Source organism: Anolis sagrei, chromosome 5 (assembly GCF_037176765.1).
Source record: "Anolis sagrei isolate rAnoSag1 chromosome 5, rAnoSag1.mat, whole genome shotgun sequence".
NCBI classification, from domain to species: Eukaryota; Metazoa; Chordata; class Lepidosauria; order Squamata; family Dactyloidae; genus Anolis; species Anolis sagrei.
This window is the reverse complement of record NC_090025.1, coordinates 165998064-166013309: the sequence shown is the minus strand read 5'-3', so window position 1 is coordinate 166013309 and position 15246 is coordinate 165998064. Positions and strand designations below refer to the sequence as shown.

General features: G+C 38.6%; 1 long non-coding RNA gene across 1 annotated transcript; it reads left to right on the top strand.

Moving 5' to 3' along the window:
* Positions 1-1603: 1603 nt before the first annotated feature.
* On the top strand, positions 1604-14314 carry LOC132777365 (uncharacterized). Its single transcript, XR_009631667.2, has 3 exons — positions 1604-1743; positions 12993-13084; positions 14175-14314. It is a non-coding gene; the product is annotated as an uncharacterized lncRNA (long non-coding RNA).
* Positions 14315-15246: the final 932 nt, after the last annotated feature.

Sequence of the window (15246 nt, the reverse complement as noted above, 5' to 3'; positions counted from 1 at the left end):
CCTAGGATATCACTGAGAAGAAACAGGCTTTGGAAACATGGCATTCTACATGCTCTGAAAATAGTATGTGGGCTGCACATGCTTTTCATGCAAAATATTCTATGTCCCATGTTGATCATCCCTTCCCCAATAGCCAAAATGATTTACATAGGTGACACCTTTGCTTTCCAATGGTTTATAATATCAGGCGTGGACAAATTTCGGCCCCCCAAGTGTTTTGGACTTTAACTGCGACAATTCGTAACAGCTGGTAATCTGGCTGGGGTTTATGGGAGCTGAAGTCCAAAACATCTGGACAGCTGAAGTTTGCCCCTCCTCGTGCATACAAATTTTGTTTCATTTACAAAACTATTTTAAAATAATGAATAAAATTGCCTTCAGGGCATGTGTCTAAAATGTAGGTGAATCATGTACCTATATGCAAATAGAGGTCTTCCAACATGCAAAACAAGCTGAAGTATGGAATGTTTCTGGTCCCAATCATTTTGGATAAGGGATACTTAACCTGTAACAGCATAGGTAGACCAATGTTCCAAATTAGCAGGGGCTTATAGTGTTCTCTATATAGTAAGGGGGGGGGGAGGGCATTATAGCATGTAGCTCCAGCCTCTCCATGCTGTCAGTGACCATACATTCAAACAGGACACTGGGCCTGGGGACCAAGCACAGATGTGCTCTTTGACTTCTCTGTCCTTATCCTGTCTGGAACCCTATACAGAAATTATGCATGCACATTAAGCACAAGTCTATATTTAGACAAAAGTTCTGTCCAATAGCAAATTTGGTTTCTTTCCTAGTCATTTCTGGTAATAGCCATTCAGCTTATAGAGATGTCATCTTTCTTAGAACTTCTCTGTTTCCTTGGGAACATTTCCCATATGCTGGTGCACACAAAACGGACACATTTGGGATGAAACTGCAGGCATCTGAAAAGGATTGCACAAATCCACAGGATATTACATGAGCATTTCTATTCCTCACTATACATGGCCAATGTCTAATATCATGTCTCACTTAATTCTATGGCTATTGTCCCTATGGCTGTCTTACAGTATTTCTTCAGAAGGAGTTTGATGTCAAGGCCCTGGAAGAAACAATGTTCTTCTAGATTTCTCTGGCTGTTCCCTTCTGTTGGATAATAAAGTTGTTTATGTCACACAGTCTCTTGTGAAGCTCATAAATTGGCCTGCTGTTTCACAAAGGGTGTAAGAAAGTATTCTATTAAAAGTGTTGAAATAATTCAATCTAGCTAACTTTGGCTTGTAGAAACAGGAAACGGCACTGCCTTGTCCTTTGTCCTGGGCCAAATATTGTGAATCTGAATGTGCACAATTTTGAATTGTATGGCATCAGGGAAAATGTTAATTTTATTGTTTTGACCTTCTAGACCTATTACATTAATGACATTTTAACTTTTCCTCATACAGTTGCTGGTAAATAAAGTAGTCAAACAAAACCCCAGTAAGATCACAAAGTGGGTCACTGCCTTCTAAAGAATGACCTTTGGAATTTGTAGTGCTGCTGGTAGCCTTTTCTGTCCCATACATGTTGCATAATGTGCCTGTACTCGCTTTCAAACAGATCCCACACGTGCACACACCCCTCTACACCTCTTTGCTACAAACTCCGGGAAACAGAGGAAGCAGTGTGGGCGGTAGAGGGGCTTGTGGTCCAATATGTGTGAACTATAGCCGAACAAAACATTTATAGTTAAAACATGCAGTGGAAAGTAGCTGAAATGTGGTATGAAGTGTGGGCCCATTGGCTTGGTGTTTGCGTCAGTGACCATTTCCGTTTTTGTTTTTATCTTTTCATCTGGCCATTGCAGTTCCCCACCACATGTCCCCTCTCATTGTTTTTAAAACTCAAAATTAAGTGAAGTTTTTTTTTTAAAAAAAATCATTTGGGGGGGGGGGTGGAGGGGAAGTGAAGAATAATGTGTCTTATGTCTGTGTTTGAATCTTTTCCAATATGGGTTTAGCATCTTTTATTGAAATGTTTGGGGCCAAAAGTGTTTTAGATTTCAGGTTTTATTATGGACTAGCTGTCCCCTGCCACGCGTTGCTGTGGCCTAGTCTGGTGATCTGGAAAATAAAGTAATGAGAAAGTGTTGGTTTCTAATATATGTAATTCCTTTATGCTTGTGAGTAAACAGTATTTCTTGTTGTTTCTTTGTCAGTGTTGATGTGGAGAGTGTCTGGTTTGCCTACGCTGGAATATGCAACATATCATAGTCTTTCTTTAAGGGTCTCTTTCAAATCTATGATACTATATCTGTGTTGTGAGAGAGAATCATATCTATCATCTTTATTTATGACTGGATGGCTCTTTGTCAGGAGGGCTCATTTTCTTGGCCTGGTGAAGAGAGTTGGACTGGATGACCTTAAGTATTTTCTGTTGGTCATGGGGGTTCTGTGTGGGAAGTTTGCCCCATTTCTGTCATTTGTGGGTTTCAGAATGCTCTTTAATTGTAGTGAACTATAAATCCCAGTAACTACAAATCCCAAATGTCAAGGTCTATTTCCTCCAAACTCCATCTGTGTTCATATTTAGGCATATGGAATATTTGTGTCAAGTTTGGTCCAGATCCATCATTGTTTGAGTCCACAGTGCTCTCTGGATGTAGGTGAACTACGACTCCCAAACTCAAGGTCAATGCCCACCAAACCCTTCCAGTGTGTTCTGTTGGTCATGGAAGTCCTGTATGCCATGTTTGGTTCAATTCCATCATTGGTGGAGTTCAGAATGCTCTTTGATTGTAGGTGAACTATAAATCCCAGCAACTACAACTCCCAAATGTCAAGGTCTATTTCCCTTAAACTGCATCTGTATTCATATTTGGGCATATGGAATATTCGTAACAAGTTTGGTCCAGATCCATCATTGTTTGAGTCCACATTGCTCTCTGGATGTAGGTGAACTACAATTCCCAAACTCAAGGTCAATGCCCACCATTCACTCCAGTGTGTTCTGTTGGTCATGGAAGTCCTGTATGCCATGTTTGGTTCAATTCCATCATTGGTGGAGTTCAGAATGCTCTTTGATTGTAGGTAAACTATAAATCCCAGCAACGACAATTCCCAAATGGCAAAATTATTTTTTTAGCGAAGGACATACATTGGATTGTTAGGTGTCTTGTGTCCAAATTTGGTGTCAATTCCGCCAGTGGTTTTTGAGTTCTGATGGTATCACAAACGAACATTACATTTTTATTTATATAGATTTTGGAGTATTTGGATATATATGTTTGTGCGTGTACGTGTGTGTGTGTGTGTGTGTGAGAGAGAGAGAGAGAGAGGGAGAGTATCTCCTTCTACGTCCCACCTCGGAGTTTAAGATCTTCTGGGGAGGCCCTGCTCTTGGCCCCGCCTCTGTCGCAAACGCACTTGGCAGGGATGAGGGACAGAGCCTTCTCGGTGGTGGTCCCGCACCTGTGGAATTCACTCCCTGGTGAAATTAGATTATCGACGTCCCTCCTTTCCTTTTGAAAGAAGTTAAAAATGTGGATGTGGGACAAGGCCTTTGGGTAATCTTGCTGACAATGACAGTGACAATGATGACAATTGCTATGGAAATGGACTATGGACATGTCTGATGGAGTCTCTAATTACAAAATTCGGTTCAGATAAGGCCATCAGGCTGTCATTGAAACAGAAACAGACTTTAATTAATTAATGTGATTTAATGTTTTTAACGTATGCAATTATTGGATTTTATTATGTATTTTATTATGTGTACATTGTAGGCATCGAATTGTTGCCGGCTGGAAGCTGCCCTGATTCCCCCCTCCCTTCCGGGGGGTTGAGAAAGGTGAGGTACAAATATCTGAAGACATATATATATATATATATATATATATATACACACACACACACACACACACATACTGTATATATTGTATATACTGTGTGTGTGTGTGTATACACACACACACATATAATGAGACATCTTGGAGATCAGGCCCTAGTCCAAACATGAAATATCTTTGTGTTTCACAGATACCTTATGTGCATAACTTGAAAGTAATTTTATACACAATATTTTAAAAACAATATTGTTCATGAAAAAAGTTTGTGTGCAGTGAACCATCCTAAGATAGAGGTGCCACTGAGTACCTCTATACTGTAGTTTGACGCTGTTTTAACTGCCATGGCTCGGTGCTATGGAATTATGGGATTTGGAGATTTATAAAGTCTCTGCCAAATAGTCCTAGTGCCTCACCTACTACAACTCCCATCTTTCCATAGAAGGTAAAATGATATCGGTGTAGATGCGCCCACTATCTCAGCCACCCATGTGGAGAATTTTGAATTTTGGAATTCCAAGGTAGCCCCCAGAAAGGGGATTTTTTTTTAAAAAAAAACATTCACTATAAAATTTATAAAGAATTACAGCCACCTCATAAAACAGTACACAGACATTTTAAAGCAATTCATTTTTAAAAGATAAACAAACATTCAAATCATAATATCCCTTGCTTACACAATAACATCATTTTTCAACAGAAAAAAATAATTCTGCTCCCAAATGGAAATTTCCTTCCCCCAAATTTTAGTATTGCAGGAAATGAAATACTGAAAAATTGTTCAGATCTTGAATGCTTGTATCTCCTATGTGGATGTTCCTTTGTTCACTTTATCTGGCTAAACCATATTTCTGAATATTCAACTGAAGTTTTTAATTACTGCAGTGCCAGGAACTTAGGGGCAGAAGGAAAATTTCATTGTGGAAGAGGGGAAATTCCTATTCTGCTACTGATAGTGGGCAGATCGGCTTATGATTGGCTTATTTTATGCATATATCTTAATGGATGAAAAGTAAAAATTGCCTGTTGACTGATGCTAAGGATTGGGAGAGGGACTGCTGGAGATCTAAGGACTCAAAGCAAACAACATAAACTGTAACCTAGTCATTTAGCAATCCTGAATTGGCCAACTCACACAATGGATTCAGAAATCCAATATGTCATATGATACACCTTCCCCCCACCCCCAATCTTCTGATGTTGTGTGGTTTCAAAGGGCAAAATGCTGTTTGTGTCTGTTAAAAAGGTCACTGTATTAACAAGAGCATGATTCATATTTGGGTTTTTGCATTTTAAAATATCCTCTGCTGTTCTTAGCCTTGACCCTGTACCTTTTAGTTCCATTGTATAGTCCCTGCTCTTTATTTGAAATTCCTTCTTCCCACCACTCTCCATGCCTGCTTGACTCTTGCTCATCTCTCTCCCATCACATTCCCTCTCTATATTTATGCAGCTGGGTTTTTGAAGTTCTGTTTCTGTGATTTCCCCTTCTTTCTCCCTCCCTCTCACTGGCTTTGGAATTTCTGACTCTCCCTTCCACCCTCCTCTTTGCATGTGCCTTCTATCTCCCCTTTTCTTCCTTTGTAACACGTGGCAGTGTGTGTGTGTGTATTCCTGCAGCTTTCCCTATTGGGTACCCTCCAGATGTGGGCATTTTTCCTCCTCCCCTCACCAGCATTATTGTCCTGGCTAGAAATGATGGGAGGTTGGACAGGTCCAGAGAGTACCAAATTGAGGAAGTGTTGCATTTCTGCTGGAAACAGGCTCACAGCTTTCCGCCAGCTGGGCTCCTCCAGCAAGTGTGCGTGGCATCCCTGTTCCCATTCTTCCTTCCAGCTGCAACCACAATGGACTTGTCTGGCAAGCTTTCCTTTTTGCCACTTTTAAACTTCTGTGTGGAAACCTCAAATCACTATAAAACAACAACAAAAGGAATCCAGTTGAAAGGGCCGCTCCTGGAACTGAACACTTTCAAGTTTTAAATGGCACTGTTGTTGCTCTTTACAGAAGGGTTACTCTGGGTCAGGCAGCCTCTTCTGATGGCTATTCGCAGCCAATATCAGCGGCAGGACTTTGGGAATGAGTCCCAAGAAAAGAAACATTTTTTAAAAAATCCTTTAATCATAGCAATTAATTCAAAGCAGGATTTTAATGGTATTCTAAATGTTGCAAGTGAGTTTTGTAATTTATGGTTGATTTAGAATGTTATAAGGGGTCAGTTTTGACAGGTAGGCATTGATTGAAATAGGTTCCCGAGTCAAGTCCTGAAGAAGGCATGAAAATTGTACATAATGCTGTCAATCCTTATTGATAAACCAAATGTTTTGTCTCCATAGGCCAGGGATTTAATCCCTTGTCTGTTTCACTTTTGAAGGAAACTATGGAGAAGTTAAGCAATTTTCTTCCTGTTCTAAGAGAATATGCAGTTTTTGAGTATTCACAGTTAGGACTTATGTAATATAATTATCACACATTGTATTTTTATACAGAAAACTGTAAAAAAACATGTACTGTGGAGGAAACAATATTTCTGTACAGAGCTACTGCTTTATGTGCAGAAAATCCTGTTTCCCATTCAGAAAATGCTGTAATTGGTGACCTTGCAAAATGTTTTTCATACAGAAAATTGTGTAAACTTTGCACAGAATAAGTCCAAAACTTATTTTCAGTCAAGGCTTCTCCTCATCAGGATTTCCTGATACTTGATAAATGTTTTGGGCTGTTTTTTTTTTTTTTTTTTTGCTATTTTTATTTCCTTTACTTTTACCAGAGCCACAGTACCAAGGAAACGCCAAAAATGCTGGTAGTTGTATGGATCCATGTGAACATAACAGTTCTTAGAGTTCTCATCTCCACTAGACACGTGTTTTCTGTAGAACCAAGTCAAAAGCAAAGTACTTCAAAATATATTGCAATTTGACAGGCCACTAGAGTCGTGGAGTTAGAAAAGACCACAAGTGTCATCCAGTTCAATTCTCTGGAATGTTTGCTATTCAATCCACTCAAAATGATATATATATTCCCTTTTCTTTGTTATATCCAGCTACTGTGAGGATTGAGAGGAAACAAGAGAGCATGAAGAATAAACATGGCAGGCAGTGTCCCTGCTAAAGAAAAAGTCCTGGAGTATGGAATAGCTGTACTGTTGCTCTAATGTATGCTCTAATGTATGAGATTGGGTGACATTCAATCTATAAAGGTGAAACACAAAGAACACAGAGATGTGAAAATCATTAGTCATCCAGCCATTTTTAAAGCTAAATTGCAGGTTGGTAAGGAAAATGTAATCAAAACATTTGGGTTCTTTTTCTTTTTAAGTACAAACAAAAAAGCATCTGCCATGGATTTGGCTGGAGGAACAATGCTTGAGGAAGAAGACATCTAATCCTTTCACTTATCTAAATTGCAGATTATTGGCACAAAGTGAACAGATGGAAATATGGTTAGGAAGCACTGAGTGAAATCTCAGAAGGCTGCATAGAATATAGCAGAAAGATCCAAGTGGTGATAGGACTATTATTCTGTCATATGGCATCCCCTCCTCCTTGACAGACATTTTCCAAGGTTTTAAATTGTAGAGAAAGGCTACTAAAAAGATAAGAATAGAACAGAATCCCTGAAGGTGAAGTATGTGTCTGCATGTTTGTATATGCCTTCAAATCACCTTTCAATTTTTGGCAACTCTATGAATTTCATGAACTTTCTTAGGCAAGGTTGTGTTGCCCATTGACTCTGAAATGGACCCTATAGGATCTGGTATTCATTAGTGGTCTCCCATTCGAGTACTAACCAAGGCTTACTTTATTTAGCTTCCAAGGTCAGATAGGATTTGATACCTTCAGGGCATTTAGGACATCCCTTGGAAGGGCAAAGACATTTTGTTTCATAATAGAGAATGTAGAAAACAAATATAAATTCTTAGATAATATAATCCTCAAAATGTAGGCTTTATGAGGTTTTACACCAAATAAAAATAAATTGTTAATCTGTAATTCTAGCAGCAGCTTACATTCATCAATCAAGGGGCCTACTTTGACCTGTCATGAGGGTCCTTACTTTTTACTTATCTCTGTTTTACTATGATGGGCTTATCTCTCTCCTGAAATGTCCCCTCCTCCCCCGCCCCTCTTGCTGTGCCTGGACGTAGCTTGCTTGTCCTGTTAGCATTCTTTCTGATACAGAGAGAGCCTGATTTTTCTATACATTTCAGTACTTGTAAAGTACATACAATTTATACATAAATCAATATCTATATTTCCAATATCTCCTCATCAATATCATACTAATTTTGTTGAACCAGTTCTTTAAATCTAAATAAATAAATTCTTACATAAACTCTGCTTTCAGAAAAAGCTCATGCCTGTTTATAAGATATCAACTTTTACTCATTTTAGCCTGATAGATCTCAGAAGATCAAGGTATAGTAAACCATTATGTATTACTTCTGGATAAGAGAAGGAGGGGAAGAAGGAATGAGCAACAGAAAAGTATTTCAAAACTAAATGAAAGGGGCACATTCCATCATCATCACCTCCACCAGTGTTATCCTGTCTTTTTCCCAATGATGAGACTCAAGGCAGCTTATATCATTAAGAACAATATAAATTTAAAAACTACACAGAAACATGAATAAAAATATAAATATAGCCTGATAGCATAAGCATGTTTTAACTGGCCCATAGAAGGAGACCAAGTGTAGTGTAATACTGGTTCTCAAAATCTGGAAGAAATATCAACACAAGACCCTCTCCCTTGTTCTCACTAAATGGGTTTGTGAGGTTTTTAGGACAGGTAAAAAGGTTCTTAAAGCTCACAAGCATGTGTGTCTAACATCTGTATGTGTTCATGTATTTGTAAGACCAGCTGGAAATGTGAGTGGCTAGCCCTCTTGGAAGAGAAGGTCCAGCAACTTCCTTGACAGATAGAAGACAGACAGCAGTTTTTGAGAGACCAAAGTTGTAGGAAAGTAGCATTGCTTCCATTGATATGCTTTGTTTCATCACATCATCACCCCACTAGATTTTTCCAGAGCTTTGAAGTAGATCTAAGGGATAGGCAGAGTATGGTCATGAGGCTGCATGCATCTCCCCCAGGTGCTTGTTCCCTCCAGGCTCTCTTGTTTGCTCTTTTTCTGGCAGACAAAATGTGTGTGAAAGTGAGTTGCCTCTTTTCCAGGGATTGCAACCTTCCACAAAATAATTTCTCCCCAGACTAAGATTTATGCAGTCCTTAGAGAGTACCAAGGACATAAATTTAATCCTCAGGCCTATTTGAGGTTTGTATTGTTGTGATGTACAGTCAAGTTGGCTTCAGATTATGGAAACAATTAATGGGAGACCTCCATGAGCCCTGGTTATTACAGTTTTTTTGGGCCTTGCAAGCTCAGAGGCAGGTTTTGCTGTTGCTATTTTTTTTTCACACAGATCTTTATCACTTGGGTTCTGCACCACATTTAAGTAAAGAATGCTTGAATCTGGAATTGGGGGGAAGGTACAACTAACTTGAGCCTGCATAAAGACAATACTGGTATGGTGAGTCATGCCCTAAAAAATAATCAGTAACACAGTAATTAAAGACATGGCAAGGTGTAGACCACAAAGTAAGGGCTGTGGGTAACAGGCTCATTCTGTTCATTTAGAGCAAGATCCTGTCAGGAGAACAAGAAGTAGACATCCCACACCTTGTTTTTTATTTTAATAAATGGTTTTTATTAGTTTTCTTATATACAATATAGTTAAAAGAAAAATAGATATAGTTGGAATTGGGAATAGTCAAGGGAATCAATATGTGGGGGATCTAAGTAAGTCAAAATACAAAAATATTTTTTTTAAAAACTGCCAGCAAGAATACTAGGGAGCTTGGGTAGGTCATTGAAAAGTAAGGGCCCACCCAGACAGCCCCTTTATTGCTGAAACTTCCACAATAAAAAGGGGGCTGTCCAGATTACATTCTGGCCAACCCACAATTAATTCACCACAAACCAGGAAAACCCTAAGTAGATTGTAGATTTATTCTGTGCCTTCTTGGAAGGTGTTGGATAAAACCACTACTTCCGATGTATGGACTGCAGTCCAGACACCATTCCCACAGTTTTCTGGACTAAGTTAGTCTGGAAAACTGTGGGAATCCCACCCCCTCCTTCAAAAGCATCCAACCCCCTTTTAAAAGTAACTTATCCAGCCTCCATTACAATCTTGCCTCCCAGCGTGTAGAAATGACGTGCCAAGGGGGGGGGGGGGCAAGCGATGTAATGGAGACCGGGTAAGTTTTCCTTAATTTTAAAAGGGGTTTTAGGGCTTTTGAAGTGGAGGTCATGGTGTCTTGGTGTTGTATTGAGAAGTCCCAGTACAACATCTAGACACCCATCCTAGAAAGCACATGCTTTCTGGGGTGTGTGTGAACAGGTCCCCAAGAACACTTCCCCCCAAAACACAAAAAACCCTTCCAATCATCTTCACCATGGTATTTTTTTAATTTATAGACATAGTTCTTTATTTTATTTCGCCATTCCCTTCTTCATTTCTTTCCTGGGGACAATTTCTCTTGTTTTCTTCAGTTTAGTTCTGTTATCAGTTTTATTTTTCCTTTTCTCTTATCTCTTACTAAAGTCCAGTCTGTTGTTTTTCTGTGCCCTTCTGTGTGTTTGTTCAGTAATTATGTTAAATTGTCCATAGACATTATGTTCAATAGTTTAGACACCCATTGTTCTTTGAAAGGAATTTCTTTTGTTCTCCAATGCTGAATATAATTTATTCTAGCTGCTGTCAGCAAATAATTCAGTAGTCTGTCTTTGTTTCCCCCCCCAATTCTATATCAATAATTCCCAGTAAATAATGTTCTGGTCTTAACTGTAATTTCATATCTAGCATATTTTGTATTTTACTTGAATTTCTTTCCAATATTTTTCTGGCTATTTTGCATGTCCACCACATGTGGAAGAAAATTCCTTCATGTTCATCGCATTTCCAACATTTATTTTAATTATTTGGATAACATTTTGCCAATTTCTGTGGGATAATATACAATTAATAAATCATTTTGTACCAGTTTTCTTTGAGATCATACAAATAGGTAAATTTGATTTTTTTATTCCATATCTTTCCCCGATCTTCTATTTTTATTGCATATCCAATGTTAGCAGCCCATTTAATCATACAGTCTTTTACAAATACTTTTTTCATTGACCATTCTAAGAGGGTTTTTTTAAAAAAAATTCTTGCAATTGATTTATTTTCTGTTGTCATTATCATGTCCCAAAAGATATCTTTTTCTAAGAAACCGATTTTTTCATCTTTATTGAAATATTCTAAACATATGTCTGTAATGAAACCAGGATAATTTTTTGTCAATCTGTTTTATTTCTTCTTGCTATTTTAAAATAGCATTATCATTCTGTTTCTTCAATAAGTTGCTGTAGATTAACCATTTGTATTGGTCCATTTCTCTTCTTTGTCAAAGAAGAGAAATTGATCCCACACATTGTTAATGTTAATGTTAATGTTAATGTTGTGGGCAGTCAAATTCCAAATGAAGCACTATAATTTCAAAAAAAATGAAAGAAAGAAAGAAAGAAAGAAAGAAAGAAAGAAAGAAATTGTTTCTTCGGCTCAGAAGGATGCTGAAGAAAAGTTTGCTCCCATACTATTATTTGTCGAAATCACATCAGTTTCTGATGCCTGCAAAACCTTTCCCCCAGTGATGCAGTCTGAATATTTTGATGGAAAAACCAAAGCAGAGAAGAATTATAATGACCATTTTGGTTGGAGATGTTGTTGCTAACAAGTGACTGGTCCGTGGTATTATTACTCGTGGCCGGAAATGTGAGGCAGATTGCTCAGTATAAAGTATTACAAATTATATATTAACTGAGAAAAGTAAATAGATAGCAGAAAACAGCGGTTGAATAAGTTTGACATATAAGCAAAATTAGAGTGCCTTAAGCTAACAGGCTTTTGTCATTGTTTTAGTTCAGGAAAATGGATTTGTAATGAAGCATGAAGCTGTAACCAGAAACATTAAGGCAGCAATCATGAATGTCATGAAATATTTCATGTAGCTAAATTGGTTATTCTACACAGCATAAAACATATGCACACTTTGAAAAGCTTTTTTAAAAGTGGGAAACCGTTTCTAACACAAAAAGAGGAGATTTAGTAGGTACTCTAGAAAACTGAAAACAGTATAGAAAAATTCAATAATGGAAATCACAACCATGTGGTAATGGCCACTGATACTCTGGACCAATCAAGAATGGTGGTGGAAATGCACCTTCAAAAGAAAATTATAGGTCACATGGATCTGAAACTGATTCCTACTGGTCGGCAAGGGTGGGGCAATTTGAAGAAGATGGAAATGGCTAATGAGGGACTGTGAAACCTCTTCCTCATGGTTCATGAATTATAGAATCATAGAATTGGAAAAGATCATCCAGCTCAACCACCTTTCCATGAAAAGAAAGCACTCCAAATAAATGGCTATCCTTTGCTTAAAAGTCTTAAAAGAAAACTCCATCACACTTCGAAGCAATGCATTCCACTGTCAAATAACTCTTACCATGAAAAAGTTCTTCCTAATATGGTATTCAGGTGGAATCTCTTTTCTGCAATTTGAATCAATTGCTCTGTGTCCTAGTCTCTAGAGCAGCAGAAAACAAGCTGGCTTTATTTTCAATATGAAATCCTTTCAAATATTAAAGCATGGTTATTATTTCACTTCTTAACCTTCCTTTCTCCAGGCTAAACATATCCAGCTCCCTATGCTGCTTCTCATAGTGGAAGGTATCCAGGTCTTTTGCCATTTTTGTTCAATTGTGTCAACATCCTTCTTGAATTGTGGTGCCCAGAACTGGACAGTTCCAGGTGAGGTCTGGTTAAAACAAAGGAGAGTGGTGCTATTACTTTTCTTGATCTATATACTACAACTCCTATTAAGCAGCCTAGAATTGCATTGGCCCAGAGAGTTCATAATCTTATCCATGATCTATGTATGGATAAGACTTTCAGTTAAACTGGAACAACCACCTTAAGTAGGAATTCTTTGTGTGGCACCTGTCCTCTTTAATGATGTGTCCTGTTAGTGACATATGTGGGTGTAATTTCGAAGTGTGCCTACTCATGTAACTTTATGATCATAGCATAATGAAAAATTCAATCCCTTCATCCAACATGAGCCACTTACCTGTTTTCAGGATGGTGATCTCCATACCCACATGAATATTCAACAGCCAGTGGTGGATGAGCGAGGATAGAGGTACGAGCCTTGTTCCTGTAACTGGCTGAGGTAAGAAACAAGTACTTTTACCCACTTTTGGTCTTTGGAGGCCATAGCCTTCCTGCCTGAAACCATATAGATGCTTTCTGCCTGGTTCTGCTGTTGCTGCTGTTGTCATTTCTGACTTATGGTGACCCTATTATGGGATGACCAACTTTAAGATGGATATAGATATTTCCCACTGGACAAAAAATATGTCCATACTACCATGAGGCACTTTCCTAGGTGTAACATGTCAATAGGATCTTGTTCATCATCTGTCCCCAACTTTAACTGTGGTTCTTCCTTGGTGAAGTGATGATCATGTTTATTTATACCCCACTTTTTCCTCTCCACAAGGAGAGAAAGGTATTTTGCTGTTCCTTCCAGTTCTGCATCACAGTCGCCTTGACTCCCCCTTTCGTCTCTCTAGTGGCCCCATCACTCTTTTCATGGTCACACAATGTCAAAGACTTTTGAGAAGCAAATTATGAAAGCGGAAGGCATTATGCAAAATGAATAGATGTAAATGTGCTTAATCTGTACAATTTATTCTAAGCACAGAATGTGCATTACTTTGGCACAGTGTAAGGCCCAGCCTGAGAATGAACAGAGAAGCAATTTAAGTATGATTTGCTGAAGCTGGGTGGGGGGATTCATTCTGGCAAAACATGCAGCAACAATAAGCAATGCTATGTGACTACTAAATGACCAATATTTAAGGCAGAGGAAAACATCAACCTGATACAGGATACTAAGGTGAAGAAAAGGGCGAATAAAATTAGCACACTTTGTATTAAATCCAACTGATTGCTTGTCACTGCAGTGCATGTCCAGTTTCTAGCTTGACATCAGAGATGCAGTTGATGATGCTGCACTAGGTGAGAAAGGAAAAGAAAGAAAGCAAAAGACTCTAGCAAGCAATAGAAATGTAGCTTCAAAATTACTATGGCATTTTAAAAGGCGTTCTTACAACTGTTCAGCAGTGATAAAAGCAGGGATGCCATTTTTTCTTCTAGTGGGCCTTGATACCTTTCACACAATAGTGAGAAAACTCTCTTTCATTGATGTTCCTGCTGCTGAATTGGTCACTCCAATTTCAACCATTTTTCCTATCCAGTGATACACTTTGGTTCACAGTCTCACATGGACTTTATGAGATAGGAAGATGCTGTAAACAAAACTTTTGGCAACTGGGGTGGTAACAGTAGGTCTGGTGGAGGTATCATCCCACCCCTACTTTACCAGCTTCCTGACGGAGAACAGGTGAGTTGCTTTCTGATATGGGAGAAAAGTGGGGGAGAAATAAATCCTTGTTTTTATGTGCCTTCATGTCATTTCTGACTTATGGTATAGAAAATTTTCCAGGACTGATGAGACAATCTTAGATATAATAAGAGTGGTCTTCTGTGAAAGGAGAAATTTATCCATAACCAATGTCATATGGGGTTTGCACAGAAATGGGCTGATACCTGAGGCCTTAGGGCTAAATCCATTCTTTCTGTGCTCCTAATTTTTGGGAATCCCCAAGTGGCTATGCTTTCATTGTCTCCAAATCACAATTGCTTTTTTAAATGGTTTCCCCCATTTTAAAATGTTGAAATGCCTCTGTGAAGGCATAGTTATTGGCAAAGAAAGATACCAACATCTACTTTCCTTCTTGCCAGAGACCCAGGACCTTGCGATGGCCAGTGACTGAAAGATTCCTTGCTCCTACTCTTCAATACAAAGAATTAGCTCAGCATTATGGTCAGTGCTGGCTGCCACTCCTTCAGTCACCATTTCCCAAAATAACGCTAAACAAAGAAGATGGCCAAATTCACTTGCCTTGAGCTGTTCAAAGCCTTGTTATTAGCATTCCCACTAGATAAAACAAACAAAAAAACACCTCACTGATAAGCAAGGTGTGTGTCTTTGAGAAACTTATTAGCCCAGGGGCCCTTCAAACCTCACACCCAACCGTAGTTAGCCTACTCTGTAAATGCAGCAAACAAACCACTGCTATACCAACATGCAAAGCGCTTCCCTCCACAATGTTTCTGCAGTCTGTAGATTTTTATCAGAACAACAACCTTAGAAGAGAGGAAACCACATACCAGGGTCAGTACTCAAAAGTCCAAACTCAACATGACAGCATCAGCCACATTTTGATTATGACTAGTCTGCTTCATACTCAGAACAAACAAGGTGTG